The sequence below is a fragment of the Protopterus annectens genome, chromosome 7.part0, assembly GCF_019279795.1.
Source record: "Protopterus annectens isolate FY-2018-M chromosome 7.part0, PAN1.0, whole genome shotgun sequence".
Taxonomy (NCBI): domain Eukaryota; kingdom Metazoa; phylum Chordata; order Ceratodontiformes; family Protopteridae; genus Protopterus; species Protopterus annectens.
Genome location: NC_056739.1, coordinates 1976524301 through 1976544018, shown reverse-complemented (window position 1 = coordinate 1976544018; position 19718 = coordinate 1976524301). Strand labels below are relative to the sequence as shown.

The 19718-nt window shown below is 39.2% G+C and overlaps 1 protein-coding gene across 1 annotated transcript in view; it reads left to right on the top strand.

Annotated features, from left to right (window-relative positions):
* The first annotated feature begins 2326 nt into the window (after positions 1 to 2326).
* LYSMD4 (LysM domain containing 4) overlaps positions 2327 to 19718 on the top strand; it is a 130779-nt gene continuing 113387 nt past the window's right edge. Inside the window, exon 1 of the mRNA XM_044078401.1 lies at positions 2327 to 2415. The gene's annotated coding sequence lies outside the window, so the exon portion shown is untranslated. The remainder of the gene's footprint in view (positions 2416 to 19718) is intronic.

Genomic DNA, 19718 nt, shown 5'->3' with positions numbered 1-19718 from the left:
AACCTAATATCCTTAACTATTGATTCATTCAAAGTGATACTGGGAGTTCCCATACTTGTCTAAAACAGTAATGTTCAGAGCTTGCTGCTTTTTTATAAGTGAAGAAAATTGTCCATTGTTAACTAATATACATATTTCCCAAGCCATGTACTGCAAACCCACCACCTGCAGTGTCAGCTCACTTATAGCAGAAATTCTTCTTACTCCTCAGCTGTCTGCTGCTTACTGATGAAAGCACAATTGTTTCTGTTTTTTTCTGTGGTAATCCAGCCATTGTGTAGTAGGTTTTCTCCTATGTCCACTCACTCACCAAAACATCCTGCTGTGGAATGGGCATGTATATTAACTTTTATCCTTACCCTTATGGCCCAGGTTGTGGCTGAATAGGGTCTGTAATTATTTCATGAGTGTAACAGTTTGAATAAAATAAACAGATAACCCTAACTTCATAATTTCTTAACATGCTGATTTGGGGTTTTCAGTGCAGGATCTATGGTTCCCTGCTTCATGTTATAGGTGCACTCTTTTTGGAAAACAACATATTCACCAGTGATTTCAAACATCACTTTTTAAGATGAAATTGTACAGTAATGCCTAAGATGATGTCATGAAACTGACTCATAACTTCTGAAAGTGTGGTCCAAAATATTAACTACCAAAGTTATGAGTCTGTGCTTAATATGACAAGCTTTTCCTCTTAACATTAGTAAAGTTCAGAATTCATGCACATTATTTGCAAATCATTGTTTGAAGTGATACAAGATTGTGTCACAGCAACTTTCATAGTGTGGACCCTAATGAATATTTTGAAAGTTTTGTTACAAGCAATGAATTGACAAAGCGAAGAGTCCACGTTTATCATGATTTAAAAAATCTCGATACCTAAATAAAATGCAGTATTTTTCACAACAGGTATGCAAAATGTCATCTTCCCCTCTGCAGGACCTTCTTCACGAACCATTACACACTTTCACATTTCTATGTCTAAAGTGTAGTTTTAGATGAGAAACATGTGAACCTACTCAGCAACTCCAGAATTATCTTTTGAGACAAAATTGCACTGTGGCACTTCAGCCATCATTATACCAACCCATCAAATAGATATTCTGAGAGTTTTGTCTCAGGCTATTTAATGTTGCCCTCTGTCATTTTTTTAATTCAAATTTGATGGTCCTTGTGGTAAATTCAGAATGCGATTAAGTAAGGGGAAAAGCCACTTCAATATGGGGTCATTTCACAGCCAGCTAATTCATCAGAATGGGAAGTGAGGGAAATCATCAGGAACTGGATTGAACCAGAGTAACTTGACCTTCTAGTGCCATCTTGTACTGGCTGTATTTTTCTGTAGTACAGTGTTAATTTCTGGTAACCATATAGGGACAGTTGAAATTGACTGGAATGTATGCAATGGAGAATTACCATAATGATGAAGTTAGAATACGTGTTCTAACAGTTTGTATTAAACAGTTTCCTTAAAAGTTTTCTTGAGCACACCAGATGACTCTACCACTATGTTTGTGTTTAAAGAATTTTTAATTATGTAATATTTAATAAAGTGTTACTTTTCTTGAATCTTGTTTTTTAGGTAGTAATAGTATAGGTTCTTGGAAGTAAAACTACCCTGTGGCATAAAAGTACTTAGGGCCTCCCAATATATGCACATACATGATGATGATGATATGTAAAAAAGCAGTCGTCTTCTTCAACAGATAGACACACACACATGCGCACACGCTTATATGTTTAAAATAACCAGGATTTGGCTTGGCACATTTTTACACTTAGGTTGGTATCCATACTAATTGATTTCTGTTCTTCTGCATTTAACCTGATCCCGCATAAAAATAAAGAAATGAGTTAACGTTTTAATCATACATTTTCAGACTAGCTTGTTTTTCTCATAAAACAAGCCTAAGCTTTCCCAGGTAGGCTGGTTTCATCGTTTGAGAAATTCTGTATCAGGGAGAGGGATATATTGACACGAGTCTTGCAGTGCAATCCAGGCTTTGTATGTGTCTGTGTGGGAACAAGACACCTCATTGACTCCTCGCTTATCAAAAAGGACAGCTCATCAAAAGTTGCTCCTTTCTTGAATGTTGGTATACCAGTGATATGTTTCTGTAAGGGGTGAGGGATTCAGGGAAGCACGGTTTCCCAGCAAAAATGTCTGGCTTGTTCCAGTGAGAAGGGGAACTTTGAACAAGTGCTGTTTTTTATGAGTTGGAACCAATATGTTGATCTGTCTTTGTGTGGCTGTAATATGTATATATAGGTCGAGGAACTATTTGTAAAATGCCAGAATAACATCTCCATTTAAATCTACAGAGCTGAAATTTGAGGCAAAAGCTGTGAATTCAGAATGGATACATGTTTAAGCCAGATTTCCAGATTGCTTGTTCTACCTCAAAAACACAGGTGAGCGACAAATGCAGTTTCTTTACTGAATAAACTCTGTAGTATTGTAAAACTGTATTTAAGACATAACATTAAGTTGTAAAATCAGTGAAACTGAATAGGGTTCACTATATTTATGTCAGTTACAGTCTATTAAATATGAGTAGCTAGGTCAAGAGGTGCTGAAGTAGAGAAGTGTTAAAAATGATTTTATAAACTTGGTACTAGTTTGAACAGTCAGATTGGCCTTTGAATTCCTTACATGTTGATGACTTAGTTCCAGAGTTTGTCATTAGGAGCAACACTGTATACTTTAATTCTGTTTATGCGTTCTACTTTCATACCTCTCAACTCTACAGATTTTCACAGAATGTCCACATTTTTACCTCATATATTTGGGCCATTTTCCATAAAATTGTGGTTCTCTGGCAAATTAGTGGTAAATCATTAAAGACCGAAGTTAGAAAGTAATGACAGACATTTGAGTTTCAGACTCCATACCCTTCAAAAAATTCATGCTAATGAAAAACTTGTTATTCTATCAACTTTCTAAGTGTGTAAGAGCAAGAGCAATATTTAAAAACTGTCCCACTTTTTAGGCCTTTGCCTCACTTTCATTTATGGCTTTGCCCAGATTTCTTGCTCTATGAAGTTGAAAGGTATGTTTGTGGTTACCTCTTAACCTGCTACTGCATTCCAAGATAATGTCATTTCCTAGTGGGAAACAGCAAATGTGCTGTCTTATATTTAGAATGTTTCATTCTACAGCTTTGTTTTGGGATTCTGCATACTCTGTTGCTTAATTATGAAACCATATGGCTGCTTCCTGTGTCTTATGTTTTTGTATTGACATTCACGAAGGTGTAAGAAACATATTAATTAGCCTATTAGATGGACACTGTCTTAAGTAAGTTGCCCACAGCAGTAGGACTCTGTTGATCCCTACTCTAAACCTGCAGTTTTCCAGTAAGTTCCAATCTTGCCATGCTGACTAATTTAAATGTTGACATTTTGGATAGATCAGTTAGTCAGACTTTTACCAAGACAAACTGCCAGTAATGATTGCAGATCATGTCTGTCTTTCATGCAGCACATCAGTCACCATAGCAGTTTTACTGCTTGCCAATGCAACTGGTAATCAGTTTGCTTTGTAGATCTAGTACACTGAATGGAAACTTAAAAAAAACCATCCACCCACTGCAGTCTTTCCTTTGCAGTCACTGCATTTCATTTTACCATTCTTAGCCAGTACACTTGACTGTCCAGTAGATATGCACAGGTCGTTTGTATTGGCCCTCAGGAATGTCAAATGGTACATGTAACTGCTGCTCTAACATTATGTATTCAAGACTGCAGTTGCTTTCTAAAATAATTTTAAAAATTCCTTTCTATTCATCGCAGTTTACCACAGTCACCTGACTCACTAATTCTTTATAGTAATGCTGTGGATAGCAGCCATATTCAAGACCACTAAAACATACATGATCCAAACTGCAACTGTAGTTCCTCCATTAAAAAAAAAACTCCCCGGAGTCCCCCACTTCAGCAGCCCAACCTAATATCCTTAACTATTGATTCATTCAAAGTGATACTGGGAGTTCCCATACTTGTCTAAAACAGTAATGTTCAGAGCTTGCTGCTTTTTTTTTTTTTTTTTTTTTTTTTTTTTTTTTATAAGTGAAGAAAATTGTCCATTGTTAACTAATATACATATTTCCCAAGCCATGTACTGCAAACCCACCACCTGCAGTGTCAGCTCACTTATAGCAGAAATTCTTCTTACTCCTCAGCTGTCTGCTGCTTACTGATGAAAGCACAATTGTTTCTGTTTTTTTCTGTGGTAATCCAGCCATTGTGTAGTAGGTTTTCTCCTATGTCCACTCACTCACCAAAACATCCTGCTGTGGAATGGGCATGTATATTAACTTTTATCCTTACCCTTATGGCCCAGGTTGTGGCTGAATAGGGTCTGTAATTATTTCATGAGTGTAACAGTTTGAATAAAATAAACAGATAACCCTAACTTCATAATTTCTTAACATGCTGATTTGGGGTTTTCAGTGCAGGATCTATGGTTCCCTGCTTCATGTTATAGGTGCACTCTTTTTGGAAAACAACATATTCACCAGTGATTTCAAACATCACTTTTAAGATGAAATTGTACAGTAATGCCTAAGATGATGTCATGAAACTGACTCATAACTTCTGAAAGTGTGGTCCAAAATATTAACTACCAAAGTTATGAGTCTGTGCTTAATATGACAAGCTTTTCCTCTTAACATTAGTAAAGTTCAGAATTCATGCACATTATTTGCAAATCATTGTTTGAAGTGATACAAGATTGTGTCACAGCAACTTTCATAGTGTGGACCCTAATGAATATTTTGAAAGTTTTGTTACAAGCAATGAATTGACAAAGCTTAAGAGTCCACGTTTATCATGATTTAAAAAATCTCGATACCTAAATAAAATGCAGTATTTTTCACAACAGGTATGCAAAATGTCATCTTCCCCTCTGCAGGACCTTCTTCACGAACCATTACACACTTTCACATTTCTATGTCTAAAGTGTAGTTTTAGATGAGAAACATGTGAACCTACTCAGCAACTCCAGAATTATCTTTTGAGACAAAATTGCACTGTGGCACTTCAGCCATCATTATACCAACCCATCAAATAGATATTCTGAGAGTTTTGTCTCAGGCTATTTAATGTTGCCCTCTGTCATTTTTTTAATTCAAATTTGATGGTCCTTGTAAGGGGGGAAGCCACTTTCCTAATTCACACCCAATACTCAATGTCAGGATGGATTTAAGCTCCCTTCCATAGTGTAAGGATACACTGTGGCTCCCCAGCAACCCAGAAATGGATTTAAGCACATCATTAAACAATTGGAGAGTCATTCTCTACTACCTTTTCAAGTCACATTCACTGCTCAGAATGAAATTAAACTGCCATCCTGAGTGCCAGAATAGAGTGTGGCTCCCCTGTGACCTTAACTTTTATTAATCTGGTAACCAGATAACTGAAGAGTGAATATTCTGCGTAATTCCTTCAGTGCTACAAAATCCCTTTCCACTGTCGCTGTATTTTCTTGTATGCCAGGACTTCAAAAGTCTGAACATTGCTGGTGATAGTTGTAGACTGTATAAGGCATGTACTGATTTTAAGAATGAGTTGCTCTCTCTTGTCAAGGTCCATCTCTGCTTCAATTTTCAGTTTCTACTTAGGTTCAGTGGCCTCTTGTAGCTTCCACAGAAGGACCTGATCTTTCCATGAGACCTCCTCTTTCTGTTGAAAAAGCTTATCTTTCTTATACTCAGATCACTTGCTCAGTGCTAGTTGCAGTTTTTATCATTGAAAACTTTTTTTCTTCAAGACACAACTGCAAAAAAAAAAAAATTCAAAAAGATGTCTTTCACAAAGGCATAGTATAGTGTTCATCAAGAACAAATTCAAACTTATGCCAGTAATGGTTTTGGTTTTGGTTTCCATTTAGGCTAGTCTGTTTTTCTGTCTAAAAGAGACAAGTTAAGAATAAGCTTCTTCTCCTTATGTGTATTTGCATTTTTCTCCAAGCCTGCTAGTTAGACCTTGGAAACCAGAAAATGTTACAGGAATTGTGTGCCTTATATAGTATGATTTTTCCATTTGTTTATAGAAGAGAGAGAGAATTGTACAAAAAAAAAAGAGTTCAGTGTGTACTGGAGTGTTAAAAGCCCTAAGAGCAGTTCTGAAATCAACCAGTCATAAAATTCCTTTCTGACTTGCTGCTAGTTAGTAAAGTTCAGAATTCATGCACCATATTTGCAAAAGTCTATATTTGCAACCTCAATGCACTGGCCTTACATATTTTATATAGTACCATTGCAACCTCCTAGCTCCTTTTACCATGCTTTGCCAATGATAAATTGTGTCTGTCTTGTGTAGAGTTCCTAGTTTACTAATTCTAATTGGCAGGTGACAGTATAAATAGAACAAAGCCATCTAATTGTGACAACCTTATTTTGTCCCAGCAAAGAACCTAGGAAGAGGTTGAAAGGTCACAATGGCACTGTGCAATGTTGTACAGTAGCCCATAAAAGGAAGTTTGATCAACTTATCAGAAAAATGGCCTTCATCAGGAAAAGTAATGTAATGGTAATAGTAAATCCTAACATTTGAATTTACCTACATTGAAGTCCTCCTTCTTCCCACTCAGAAATTGTCAGGTATGCATTGTCCTTATTGAAGCCCAGCACTGCTGTCACACGAGTTGGTCTACCAGGGAACCTTAGATAGTGAGCAGTGCATTGTTTGTCAAGTCTTACATTCAGCTCCAGAGTGGTTTCATCTCTGTATTGTCTCAAGCTTATTGATTATTTTTTCTTCAGATATCATTATTCAGAATGGTAGTAATGACTGTACTGTGATTCTGGTTGGCATTGCTACGCTTTGCCATATTCAAAGCTTTTTGAACAGATTATGCATTCCTGAGTCCTTAGTTTTGTCTGCAAGTATGGTTTTTTGAGCAGTCATTAGTATGGCTTTCATAAGAGTGTGACACTCTTGTGAGGTTACATACCTCACCTACAATAATTTGGACAAGGTTTTTCCTGGTAATAGTTTATTTGTTGACATGATGAGGACTACCAACTCTGATTATTCTCAATTACCAAAGCTGGAAGAGCTAAGCTTTAGTGATGGAGTAATAATCAAATGGCAAACTCTGTGGTCAGACTTTAGTCTCCGTAGGATCCTCCACTCTTTGTTTCTCACTGTTTCTGTCTTGTTTTGCTACTTTGTGGTTTTCTTCAAGGGTCTGTCCGGGTACCAGTACTTTTTTCATGTTTTTCTAATCAATCTAACCCATGACTTAACCAAAATAGACAAAAAGTATGTATCAGATGGGCCAGCTAATTCTGTCTTTTGGGAAATGTATGAGTTTTATAGTATAGATTACAGAGGGACTTTAGAGCTTCAGCCCTATACCCCTTCACAAAAGAAGAAGCTCAGAAATTATTGTAACAGAATAGAGTAAAATGCATTTTACAAATATGAAGTGCTTTTCAATTTACCAGCAGTCTGAGAAAACTGAAACCTAATAAAAATGTAAAAACAATTTGAGCAAAAGAAAGAAACCTTGCTTATAGACTCAAAGCACCAACATGTTGAAAATCTTAACTACTTTGGAATTAACAGTCCAGGTATTAACTGGTAATAAAAGCAAAAGACCCAGTGCTGTAGGCAGAGCCATGAAATTCTGGCATACTTCAGCAAGAGACAGCAAACCATCCCTCCTTTAAAGTCTTACAGGATTCCACGAACATAAAGCTGTCTGCCTGAAAGATGGGAGAACACACTTGAGGACAAGCCATAGTCTTAACAGCTTTGCAAATAACAAATTTAGCCACAGTGTTATAAACTAGAACAGGTGTTTGGCAGATTGATTGGCATTCCAACTACTGGAAATGACCCAGCCTCTGAGGAATGTGCCAGAACTCCAGGAGATGCATAAGCCCAAGTCCTGAGTTGAGGCCATAACTGTTCTACAGCTACTCAGTGTGGCTTCCACAACTAGTCAACCAAGAGTTGTCACCAAAGCAGAATACTGCCAGCAAGATGGAATGGTACAAAAATCCAGCATTCCTGTGTCTTGGCCTGAGCAGTTTAAGAAGGTGAAATGTGGTACAAGTTAGTAACCCTCAAGGTATGCGGGAAAGCCAGCTATAGCATACAAATGGCATCCACTCCTTGGAAACACCAAGCAATGCAGTCACTAAAAAAAGCATATTAAAATATAATGAATCAACAACAAAACTTGAGTATGGGCAACAAAATAGATTCATAAACTGTAAGCACCCGTAGCTATCCTAACATCATCTTTGGACATAAACTCACTTTGGCATTATCTTATCACAGTAAACTAACCAGTAATTTTAGAAATGTCTCCAGTAATGACTTTTAGGAGTAATCAATGCAAGAAAGATTCAGACTCCATCTTTCTTGGGGATAATTCAAGCATCCTGTTAACCAGGTAACACAACTTAAGTACATAGGGGTGGTGCTGCATAAATCTCCTTTGAATATCATGCTGGAGTGACATTGTCAAATGCTTAACTGACTAAATTCTGCTATAAATTTCCAAGCCAAAGATAAGATTACGAAGAGGTGAATACCCTAATACCCAGACTTGAATAAATACGAATGCTTTCTAATACTGTTGCTCAGACTTCATAAATAAGCTGTGCAGGAGTATCTTCGTGATAGACTGCAGAATGTAGCATTGCTTGCTACTGCAGAAAACAAATTGTCTACTTGTGACTGGGAAAACCTACCTACTGTTAACTTCATTCCTCAACTGGTGGATAGATTATCAGGTAAGAATCCTCATTCTTCACTCAAAGTGCAGAAATGGGGCACTCACCATTATGAAACTGCAGTCTGGCTTTGTTTTATGTGAAAAGCCCCAGCTTGCTAGAATTGGCTCCCAAAAGAAATTCAAAACGAGTGTAAGCTTGCAAAATTGCGAGTGCGAGTGCTTTAGCAATACAGGTATGGGTTAAGTTGTAAACAAGACATCCTCTTTTAGGGAGTTTTTTATATACACATTATAGTTATCCGTTTCCTAAGGCATAATTTACATATTTGCAGCTAATATGCATGTGTTTTAAAGTGGTAATCTTAAGCTTCATTTTTCTTTGTAAATCACTGTACTTTGCTCATCTCTTTATCTGGCATGGATAATAGCTGTAAAAGTCTCCAAACCAACCCACTTGAGATTAGTAAATAGTGTCTCTGTCTCATAGACTGTGTATACCTTGCATACAGTTTAAAAGGGGATGTTGGATATGTGGGTGTAAATCTTTAAATGCTAATGAGTTAGCTACAGGGAATTGCATCTCATGTGTGGTACTCATTCCTTCTAGATAGTTAACTCTGAACACAGACCTCATTCAGAATCGATCATATACACTCAGTGTATCTGTGTTATGTAATTGCCATCCTGATAAACCCACATATATTACAGCTGCATTTAATTCACTCCTTTTCTTATTACAGCCTTGCTTTGAATTTAGGACTCTAGGAGGAGGATTTTAATAGAGTACAGGAACCAGATGAAAACAACAGAGTCCTGTATTAATAGCTTTGTTGGACCGCCACCAGTTAATGGACAGAGCACAGAGATGTGAACTTTTGCAAATACTTGCAAAGTTTTAAGTGGCTGTAAGAAAAACAGAAAGGCACTTTACTTCCCCTAACTCATCCAGTTAAAAAGATTTTTCCTTTAAGTGATGTAAATGTGTTTTCTCTTCAGCATTTAGATAAGCAAATTCTTCTTTTATGGAAACATTAGGTTTTATGGAAGAATTTTTCAGTTGTCCTTTAAGTAACCCCCTATTTTCCTAAAATGAATTAGGTGGTGAGTTTCCCACATATAAAGTACACAGTACCATCATCTACAGTTTAAAAGCAAGTAAGTTTATAGAGTCACAGTCCTTCGCCACCATGAAGAGCTGACAGAATATGTTGGTCTGCTTTATATTGATAGGATTTATGTAATTCTTGCAAGACAAATACTTCCATCTGTCACATCCAGCAAGACTGAAAACGCTGGCCCTCTTGTATCTATTTTGTTTAATAAGGATTATAAGTTGCTAGATGCAAAAGAAATGTACAGTCACTTCCTTAGCAGTTAAACTGGTTTGGCTCGCTTGTCTTCTTAATCAGTTCCATTTTAGAGCAGATGCAGGAAAGTTTCAATTCTACTAAAATGTGCATATGATGCTGCACACGGTTAAGCTAGAACTAAAATGCCTATTATCATCATCAGCCCCCTTTTTCCCATTTTTCTACATGGACTCTGGGTATCGTGTTAACTGTCACCAACTCTCTCGATTCAGTGCCACATTCCTGCCTTCTTCAACACTGATGCCTGACTGTAGCAGATCTTCTTTCACACAGTCCATCCACCTCTTTGCTGGACATCCTCGCTTCCTCTTACCTTCTCCCTGTCTCTCCCAAATCTTTCTCACCAGATTGTCTTCTGCTTTACTACACATGTGCACAAACCACCAAAATCATTTCTCTTTGATCTTTTCTGCAATTGAAGCTACTTTGGCTTCTGCTCTTATGTCCTCACTTCTTCGTCTGTCCCATAGTGTGCATCCTATCACCTTTCTCAAGCACTTCATTTCCATCACCTCTAGCTTCTTCAACTGTTCTGCCTTTACTGCCCAGGTTTCTGTACCATACAGTAGTACTGGTCGCACCACTGTCTTATACACCTTACTTTTCTGCTTCTTTGGCATTCTTCTGTCATAGACTACACACGATACCCTATGCCAGTTGGCTGCAGCCCCTCTGATTCTAGCTTTGACCTTTTCATTCAGACTAGCCTTCTCCTCAACTACTCCTCCCAGATACTTGAAGCTGTTTACCTGTTCCACTATCTTCCCTTCTACCTCTATTCTCAGCTTCTTCTGATTACGCCAATTTGCTGCCATTACCACCATCTTGTCTGTGCTTAGTTTCATCCCATGTGCCTTCAGATTTGCATTCCATTCTCCTATCCTTTGCTGAAGTTCTGGCTTACTTCCACATCATCTGCATACAGCAGCTTTGTTGATCCATCCCCTCCAACCTGTTTGCTAATGTAGTCCATCACCAGTATGAACAGCAGTGGGCTCAGAGCTGAACCCTGATGTACACCCACACCCACTGGGAAACCCCCTCTGTGAGGCCGAACACTGTCCGCACTTGTGTCATTGGGTTCTTGTACATAGCCTGCACTAATTCTACCAATGTTTCTGGGATTTTAAACCACCGCAGTACTGCCCAGATCAGCTTTCTTGGGACGTTGTCATATGCTTTCTCCAAGTCTAGGAATGCCCAGTTGGACTTTTGCCTCATCTCTAGCTTCTTCTCAACTATCTGTCTCAATGCAAACATCGGGTCAGTTGTGCTGCATCCTGATCTGAATCTAGATTGCTCCTCTCCCATCTTACATTCTACTACTCTGCGTATCTGTTCATCAATCACCCTCCCCAGAACGTTCATGCAATGCCTGAATTGCATGTACTAAAATTTTAGCCTATGTCCGGTGTAATTTGCAGAAGACTAAAATGGTTTACAGTAGAGTCTTACAATGATACTCAGAAGTAAACTAATCAATGCCCCAGTTTTTGTTTTGATTGGTCAACCAAATATGTAGTTGTTAATTTATAAAAAATAAGACAAAACAATATGTTAATTTAAAGGAGAACCTGAACCCACAGACTGAAAAAAATGTTTATTTCATCATGTCATGATGTTTTCTACATTTTAACACCACCTTTGGGCTCTATATTCCTTTTGTTTTTTTTTTTTTCTCTTTTGTATTTTAAATGTAATTCAAGAGTCTGGCTGTATGGGGTCCAGCATCTTGATTTTTTTAGTCCATCTCTATCCCACATTGTAGTTTTTGGCTTTAAAGTATTATATCATAGCCCCTAAGCTCCTGTCACTGCATTGACTTTACGTGTGTTTTCACATATATCCTGTTTTCTTTCAGTCAGTCAGGTTTAATTACCATTTCTTGCTTTTCAGTGACTACTTAAAAGACAAACAGAGCAGGATAATCACACACAACAGTATCCTCGGCACCTCTTACTAACTTTTCTTTCTAAAGTGGCCAATTTCCATTCTTTTGTTATGCCTGATTTGTAGTTCTTAAACTCGTCTCCCCTTCCCCTAAACACCTCCCCTTCGTATCTTTCAAAGTGGCAAAGGTAATTTGAGCTGTTTGCTGCTGTGTTTGATAGCAAACAAGAGACAAAGTTCCTGTACTGTTCACAAAGCCGTAAAAAATAAAGTATTTTGTTGTTGTATAGCATTGTGATGCCCTTAAAATAAGACATTTTGAATCCACATGCATTTTCTGAATGATATAATGCAAGTGTAAATAATTATCGATTACCTAAGAAGTTGTGAGGGACAGGTCAAAAGTAAGATTAAAAAAATTATGAGCATTCTGCAAAGTCAAGGACATTTTGAGATATATGGTTCTGGGCCATTCACTTGTTATTGTGCTGTTGTCTGTATTTGCTTCCTGTAATTTGTCTCTTGCAGCTGGAGAGTTTATCCATATTCTCTGCAGTAATTTTCTTAAACCAGTAAATTGTTGTTAATGCATCTTCGCCGATTTATTTTTTCCACACATTGTCAGTATGCAGCCCCCTTCACTGTTTTGTTTCTGATTCCAATCACTTCAGTTTTTTCATTCCTTTTATAAATCCATTCCACATATTACTATTTATTGTGTTTATGTAAATATATTTATTCCCTTCCCTTTTTAATTCAAATATGCCAGCATTGGTGTTTCTTAAAGCTTCCATGTCACTATTACAATGAAAGTAAAGTTGTTTATTATAAAGACATCCAGGTTCATATTCTGGCATCTGAAGAATAATACAAAAAATGTCAGAAAAAGGTTAAAAAAATAATAATCTGGATTATATGGGGAGGCTGTGATGAGGACCCAGGGGTGAAGGTAGTGTGGGATGTGTATGGGAGAGGAGCAGTGGGAAGCATGGGCTTATGGAACCCTTTGCCTAAGGCACCATTTCACGTTCATCTGTCTGGCTTTTTGTCAAGTAAGATCTTTGTGTTGCTGTACAGGTTATGCTGCCTTTTTTTTTTTTTTTTTTGTTAAATAAGAAAATGTTAAAGGTTCTTCATACTTCTGTAGCAGTCTTTCTCGTTATGGTTTGGATTTCACATGTGCAACATGGATACTTTTGGACATTTCAGTGTGTTGATTATTAGCATGTTGGCTGGTGGGCCAAAGGCATTATTTATTCCTTAGGCTTTGAGTATACAGTGCTTATTGGGACAAAATCATCAGTAATTAAGCAGAACATCTAAGTCTACAAGCTGTTTTCACAAAGCAAAGACATGTACTAAAATTATGCCATTTTAATCCCATGACAGTAGTGGCTTAACTGCATTCCTCATCAGTGATGCTAACTGGCAAGGCTTTTGATTTCTGCTGTGCCTTTGATCATGTTGTAAATGTATGCACATGCTTTCTGCTATTTGTTTACACCTCCATTAGCACTTTCATGACCCATTGTGTGTCTCTGTAGTGTAACGCTGAGTGTGTTAATAACTTGCTATAACCATTTACTTGTTGGTTGGGTGATGGACTGAACCAGTGCTATAGCATTTACATGAACTAGTGCCTGTTACAGGTTTTTGTTATTTGTCTAAGTCTAATTTAGGTGCTCTTAATGTTTTGTATATTTTATTTTGCAGATTATATTTCACTGTAATAATGTAATACTGAGGTAACTCTGTATTGCTGCTTGTATGGTACCTTGTTTAGTATTTTGTATGCAGTCTGTCTATTTGCAATTGGCGGTAGAGCTTGATTTATTATAGGCCTTACATATATAGCTCATGTACATACACACACGCACGCAGGCACACACTCACACTTCCAAGTTCAGGATGAGCCTGGATGAAATTCAAAATATTTCTTAAGCAAAAAACACATTATGTGTAAGCGATAGCACAAGTAATTCAGGTTAGACTGTATACATGCATTCTAGTAAACAGAGTTTAATGGTACAATATTTACATTAGTTTGTAAACTGGGTAAACCTTCAGTAATTCTTTGAGAGCAGCAGAGAGGTGAAAAGGACAACAGGGATAATGTGTTATGTTAGTTATTTAGTTTTTATTGACCAGGTTAGTCCCACTAGGATAATGATCTGCCTGCTGTGATGTGGCATGACTGCTTTGTGCTGAACGCCAACACCTGTGTGAATGGATATCTGTGGGACTGGCTGCCATAATATGACACTGAGGCTTGTCACAGACTGCCGTGTAAGTCAAGTTTAACAGCTACTCTACCCTTGTAATTTAAGCAAAAGGAAAGCAATGTGACAGGGCAAAAGAGATAATATATTGCAGTGTCAGGTCATGGTTTATACATTTTTGTGGGAGAGGGTACAGTATGGCCATAACAGTGCAGTTCAGTGCTCTGGACCTATAGCTTTTGTAGTAGGGAGGGGTAGTAGGACATGGTTGTAAGGGAAATGGCCATTTCTGCAGTTGTGGTAATGGTTTCTGTGGTAAACTTACTAATAAATGTATTTGTATACGCAACCTCCCAGCCAAGCAACCAAAGGAGTGAGCCAAGCTTGCCTCCCTCTACCCAGGATTGGTGAGCTAACCTGTATTTGTATAAGCAGTTAGGTAATTTAAATGCATTATAGAATAACTCTCCAGTCAACCCAATCAGGAGCGGCCTTAGATCAACTGGTGCCCTAGGCAAAAGGGCTCCACAGCGCCCTCCACCACACCACCCAGTGCCCCCATCCTGGTCTACCTACACCAAATAAATACTGGAAAAATGCCCTTGCTAGAACGGCGCCCTAGGCAGCTGCCTAGTTGGCCTATGCCTACGGCCAGCTATGAACCCAATGTCATATTCATCCATCTATCCATCCGTTCTCAACCTCTTTTCCCATTTTTGCAAATGGGATCAGGGTGTCACTTTAGCAATGACAATCATCTAGATGCATATTCATGGGAAAATTCAGCTATACGAGTATAAATTGAGAATCCTGCACAACCCCAAACATTCTGGCTAGTCCATATTCCCACTAGGGATGCAAAGATATTCGGCCTAACCCTCATGAACATGAGTGAAGTTTACAACCCCTCTCCCTAGACACACACAGACAGAAACAGTGTAACATCCTCACAGGTCAAACCATGAGGTTGTCTCCTTTGAAATAAAACCTGGGACACTAGCTAGATCTATAACTTTCAGGGATTAGTCCAAGGTAAACAACCTACTATTAAGTGACACTCTGGTCTAAGAACATTTGCAAGGCATTCTTTAGCTATGTCAACAACAATATGCTAAACTAATTGTAAATTAAGCTACCTATACTGAACCAGAGGCTGTAGCAAATATACTGGTCAGTAATGTCTGCTCCAAATTTATCCTGATTTTTCCCCTTGACACCTCTCAAGAAGTAATCCCAGCTATAGCTCTCTCTAAGAAATAGGTTCTCAATGATCTCTAAAAGGCCAAAAACACTGCATCAATGGGTCCTAATAATATCTCAAGATTCCGTCTAGATAGCAGGAAACATGACCTGAAGGGCACGCTAGAATGACTATTTAACCATAGCCTCCAAACACACTTTATGCTACATGAATGTAGGACTGCAGCTGTTATCCCTCTGCACAAGGGCAGGCCATCTACCAACCAGGGTAATTACCAACTTGTAAGTCTGACTAGTCTCGTATGTAAAGCCATAGAAAAAATTATCATGGATATGATAAATAATGACATTGAAAACCATCAGACACTGGACCTATCCAAGTTTGATTTAGTCAAGGGCAGGTCATGCCGGCTCAACCTGGTGGACTTTAAAGTAATCAAAGCAGTGGATGAGGGCAAAATAGTGCATATGACCTACCTTGACCTGCCAAGACAGCATCATACCCCACTTGAGCATTGTAGACAAGCACATGAGATTAGGTGTAAACTCCAACCTCACCCACTAGACAATCAGCTGGGTTACAGATAGTCCCAAGAAGTCTGCAAAAAAGGTCATTAGCTAATGGAGTTAGCAAGTGCTTGGTGCTGGTGCAGCTCCTTTTTGGCATCTTCTTCTCTGAAGTAAAATCTAATGTCACTGGCCTCTGGATGACCAAGTTCGCAGGCAGTTGCAAACTTGACACATTCATAGAATCCCCCAAAGACATAGATACTCTCCAAGAAGGCCTGATACAAACCAATAACTGGTGCCAGAGTTACGGCCTAAAATTCAGTGCCAGGAAATGTAGAATAGTAACCTTGGTTAAGACAGCCATTCCAGGCATGCACTTTTATGAATTCAGTATTTAACACTGTCATTTAGTACAAGTAGGGTCTGTCGTTGTACAGGAGGCACTCAAGGTGGATAAGTAATGCATTCTGTCCAAGCAAGGCAGTGTTTGCCTAGTCAGTGCATGTCCTTTCATCTGTTGTCTGATGCAGTGATATGAACCTGGATGTTTTTATAATAAGCAACTGTACTTTCATTGTAATAAGTGACATGGGAGCTTAACACCAGCAGTGGTATCTTGGAATTAAAAAGGGAAGAGAATAAACATACTTACATAAACACATTTCACACAGAGCTAATTGGAGGAAGGGCACTGAGCCATTTCACACAGAGCTAATTGGAGGAAGGGCACAGAGCAAATCTCTGATCTGTGATGTATAGTATTAAGTATCCTGTTTTTTTGTTATTTTTACTAGTTATTGCTTATTACAGATATTTATATCACTTTTATTGTCTGCTGCACATACCTCCCAACTGTAGCGAATTACTCCGTTTTTACAGAGTTTTGAGGGCCAAATAATGGGGTGCCATGATTCCCGAGTGGCACCCCTTCATTTCCGATTTTTTACAAGTTTGTTTTTATTTTTCGCACTGTCTGAGCTGACCTCATCGTGTGCACGATGATGTCGGCTCCGTCAAGGCTACCAGCCTGTCAGAATTGAGCTTGAGGGGCTCACATCGTGCTTGTATTTCCTACTGGCCTGGCTGTTCAAATGCTCTGCGAGTGGGAACAGCACTCTGGGAAGCCTCATGACTATTTAGTACTTGTCTTCCGGCAGTAATCCCTACGGTTGCATGCCTTGAGTTCAGTCTTATACCTCAAGGCTTGATACATATACATATTGATCTGAAGTAGTTTACTTAATTTGGTCTTCAACCTGTGGGTTACGGATCCGTATCGGATCCGAGATGGCAACTTTTACTAGCATCAGCTCCAAGCTCCAAACTCCTCCCCTTACCCATAATACACCTCCACTGCCTTCCATCCCCAGATCTCATTTGCTGCAAATTGCTTCAGTATCGTGTCTTCTGAGCTCCAACTAGTCAGCGGGTTTAAAACCTTTTGTGAGTAACTAATTTTTCTAAATTTCTCTGTGTTGTTATAGGTTCCCTTTCTCCTCCCTTCACTTGGTGTGTCGAGTGTTAGTGTTTTTAGGTTAGTTAGAGTAGTTTGTTCTGTGGTGTTGGTAGCAGCTTCCCTTCCCCCCTCAGTGATGTTCTTCGTGTTTCACTGTTGCAGTCATTACATTTGGATTATCTGCTTGCAGGTAGCCCTCAGTCGGCCTGATTAACAAAGTTTGGGTCCTGCGTCGGTTGCTGTCTCTTCTTCCTTGATGTCAGGTTGTCAGGTGTATAAAGCATGCAGCCGACGTCATTACATCAGTCTTTCTTGCCGTGCGGTGCCTGAAGCAGAAGTAGTTCGCAAGTGCCAGTCGGCCGACTCCTGAAATTTTCGTTTTCGAGTTTCAGAACCGAAGTCTTCAACTAAAAGCTAAGTACCCCATTGGTGAAACTTTTTCTTGCTCTAAACCGATGTCAGTAAAAGTAAATAATTGCATTTTTTGTGGAAAGCAAATACCTCATAAAGATTTTCATCCGTACTGTATTCCTTGCCTAGGCCTTGACCACGACGTACCTCGCTGTCGGTTTTGTGCCTTATTTAAACCACAAACTATCCATCGTCTGTATATTTGCACTTCTAAATATTTTGGTGCTCTGTTCAATTATCCTGATATGTCTTCGGTAAGCCATCCGACTACTGACATTCCAAAGAAACTCAAAGATAAAGACAGGGACAGGCCACCCAGTTCACTGGTACTCAGTGAGGTGCTTTCGCAGCCCCTGATACCCGCTACTTCAGATTCGCAGGCCTCTACTGAGACCCATTCAGAGTCCGGTATGCCATGAGATGCTTCAACTATGGAACCTGCGGATGTCTCTACCTTGGATGGGTCCGGAGCCGCTGTGCAGGCACTGGCTTCTGAGGGTGTATTCAGGCCTACTGACTTGCATATTAAACCAGCGCCATCTTCTTCTTCAAGGCCTAAAACTTGAACCATGCCTATAAAACTGATGCCCAGACCACATGGTCAGGCCTCTATGCCTAAAGAACAAATAAGAATGACTGAAGACCTTATTACTTTAATCAGGGGAAGCCAGCCTTCCCTCTCTAAGAGACCTAAGACTGAGTTTGCTTAAGATACTTCTGACCAGGATTCTGAAATTTCTGTTTCCTCTGATGACCAGGATTTACCCTTATCTACCGATGAGGATTCTGATGCTGAGGACTCTATTCCCTCTGCCCCCCCCAGAGGATTTCTCTTTTGGTGAAACCTTGCATACTCTCAGGGAGCTTTTTCATTGGGAAAGTCAGGATTTCTCTGATTCTAAAAAGAGGCATAGGGATTTCTTACTCTTGCCCCAGCACAGACCTTTAGCTATACCTCCTGCACTGGACATTGTTGATGATGCCTTTTCGGAATCTAGCATGGCCCCTGACTCTTTACCTCCTGCTTCCAGAAAACCTGATAGATATTACAGGGTTCCTGACTCTCACAAGTTCCTTTTCAAAAATCCTACTGCGGATCCTGAAACCATTTCACAGGGACCCAAGGGCATTAAAGCTACTACTGCCAAAAATCCTACCCCCTCTGATAGAGACTCCAGGGCGCTGGATAGATGGGGTAAGAAGGTATACACTTCTGCAACTTTGGCCATTAGGGCCCTGAATTGCCAGTTTCATATGTTAAAGTATCAGCTGCATATTATTGGATTGCTTAAACAGAAAATTATGTTGACTCCTGATTGTGCTGAAAATAAGGATTTACAGGATTTTTATGCATTCTGCTGAACAAGTTGGTAAACATACATTGCAATGTAGTTTTGATTCCCTAGAGGCATCTTGCAGGGCTGCTGTAACTGGGTCTGTACTTAGAAGGCATGCTTGGCTTAAGGAGCAATCCTTGCCAGGTTATGTTAAAGCAAAATTACTGGATGCTCCCGTAAATCAGGGCCACCTGTTTGGCAACAAGGCAGAAGTTGTTCTTAAAAAGATGGAGGGAAAAGCTAAATCTATGCAAACTGTTAACGATTTTTTACAAGTACAACCTCCCAGATTTAGTAGGCATTGGCCTTCTAAGAATTGGTCCTTTCCTGCCTCTTCCAGACCTTCTCAGTCCAAACCCAGATCCAGCAGAGCACCCAGGCTTCAGTCCCAGGGGACGCACAGGACTAAGCAGTGGGGGGCCTCCACTTCCAAATTTGGGAGTAATAAAACTCCCCCTATGTTAAACTGTCTCAATTACTTCTTTTTAAAACTTCCAAGCACTTCTCAACTGACTGCCCCATTGGGGGGAAAGATTGCACTTCATGCAAAGAAATGGGGACTCATTACCCAGGACAAATGGGTTTTAAATAGTGTCCCAAGGATACAGATTTCACTTCCACATGTCACCA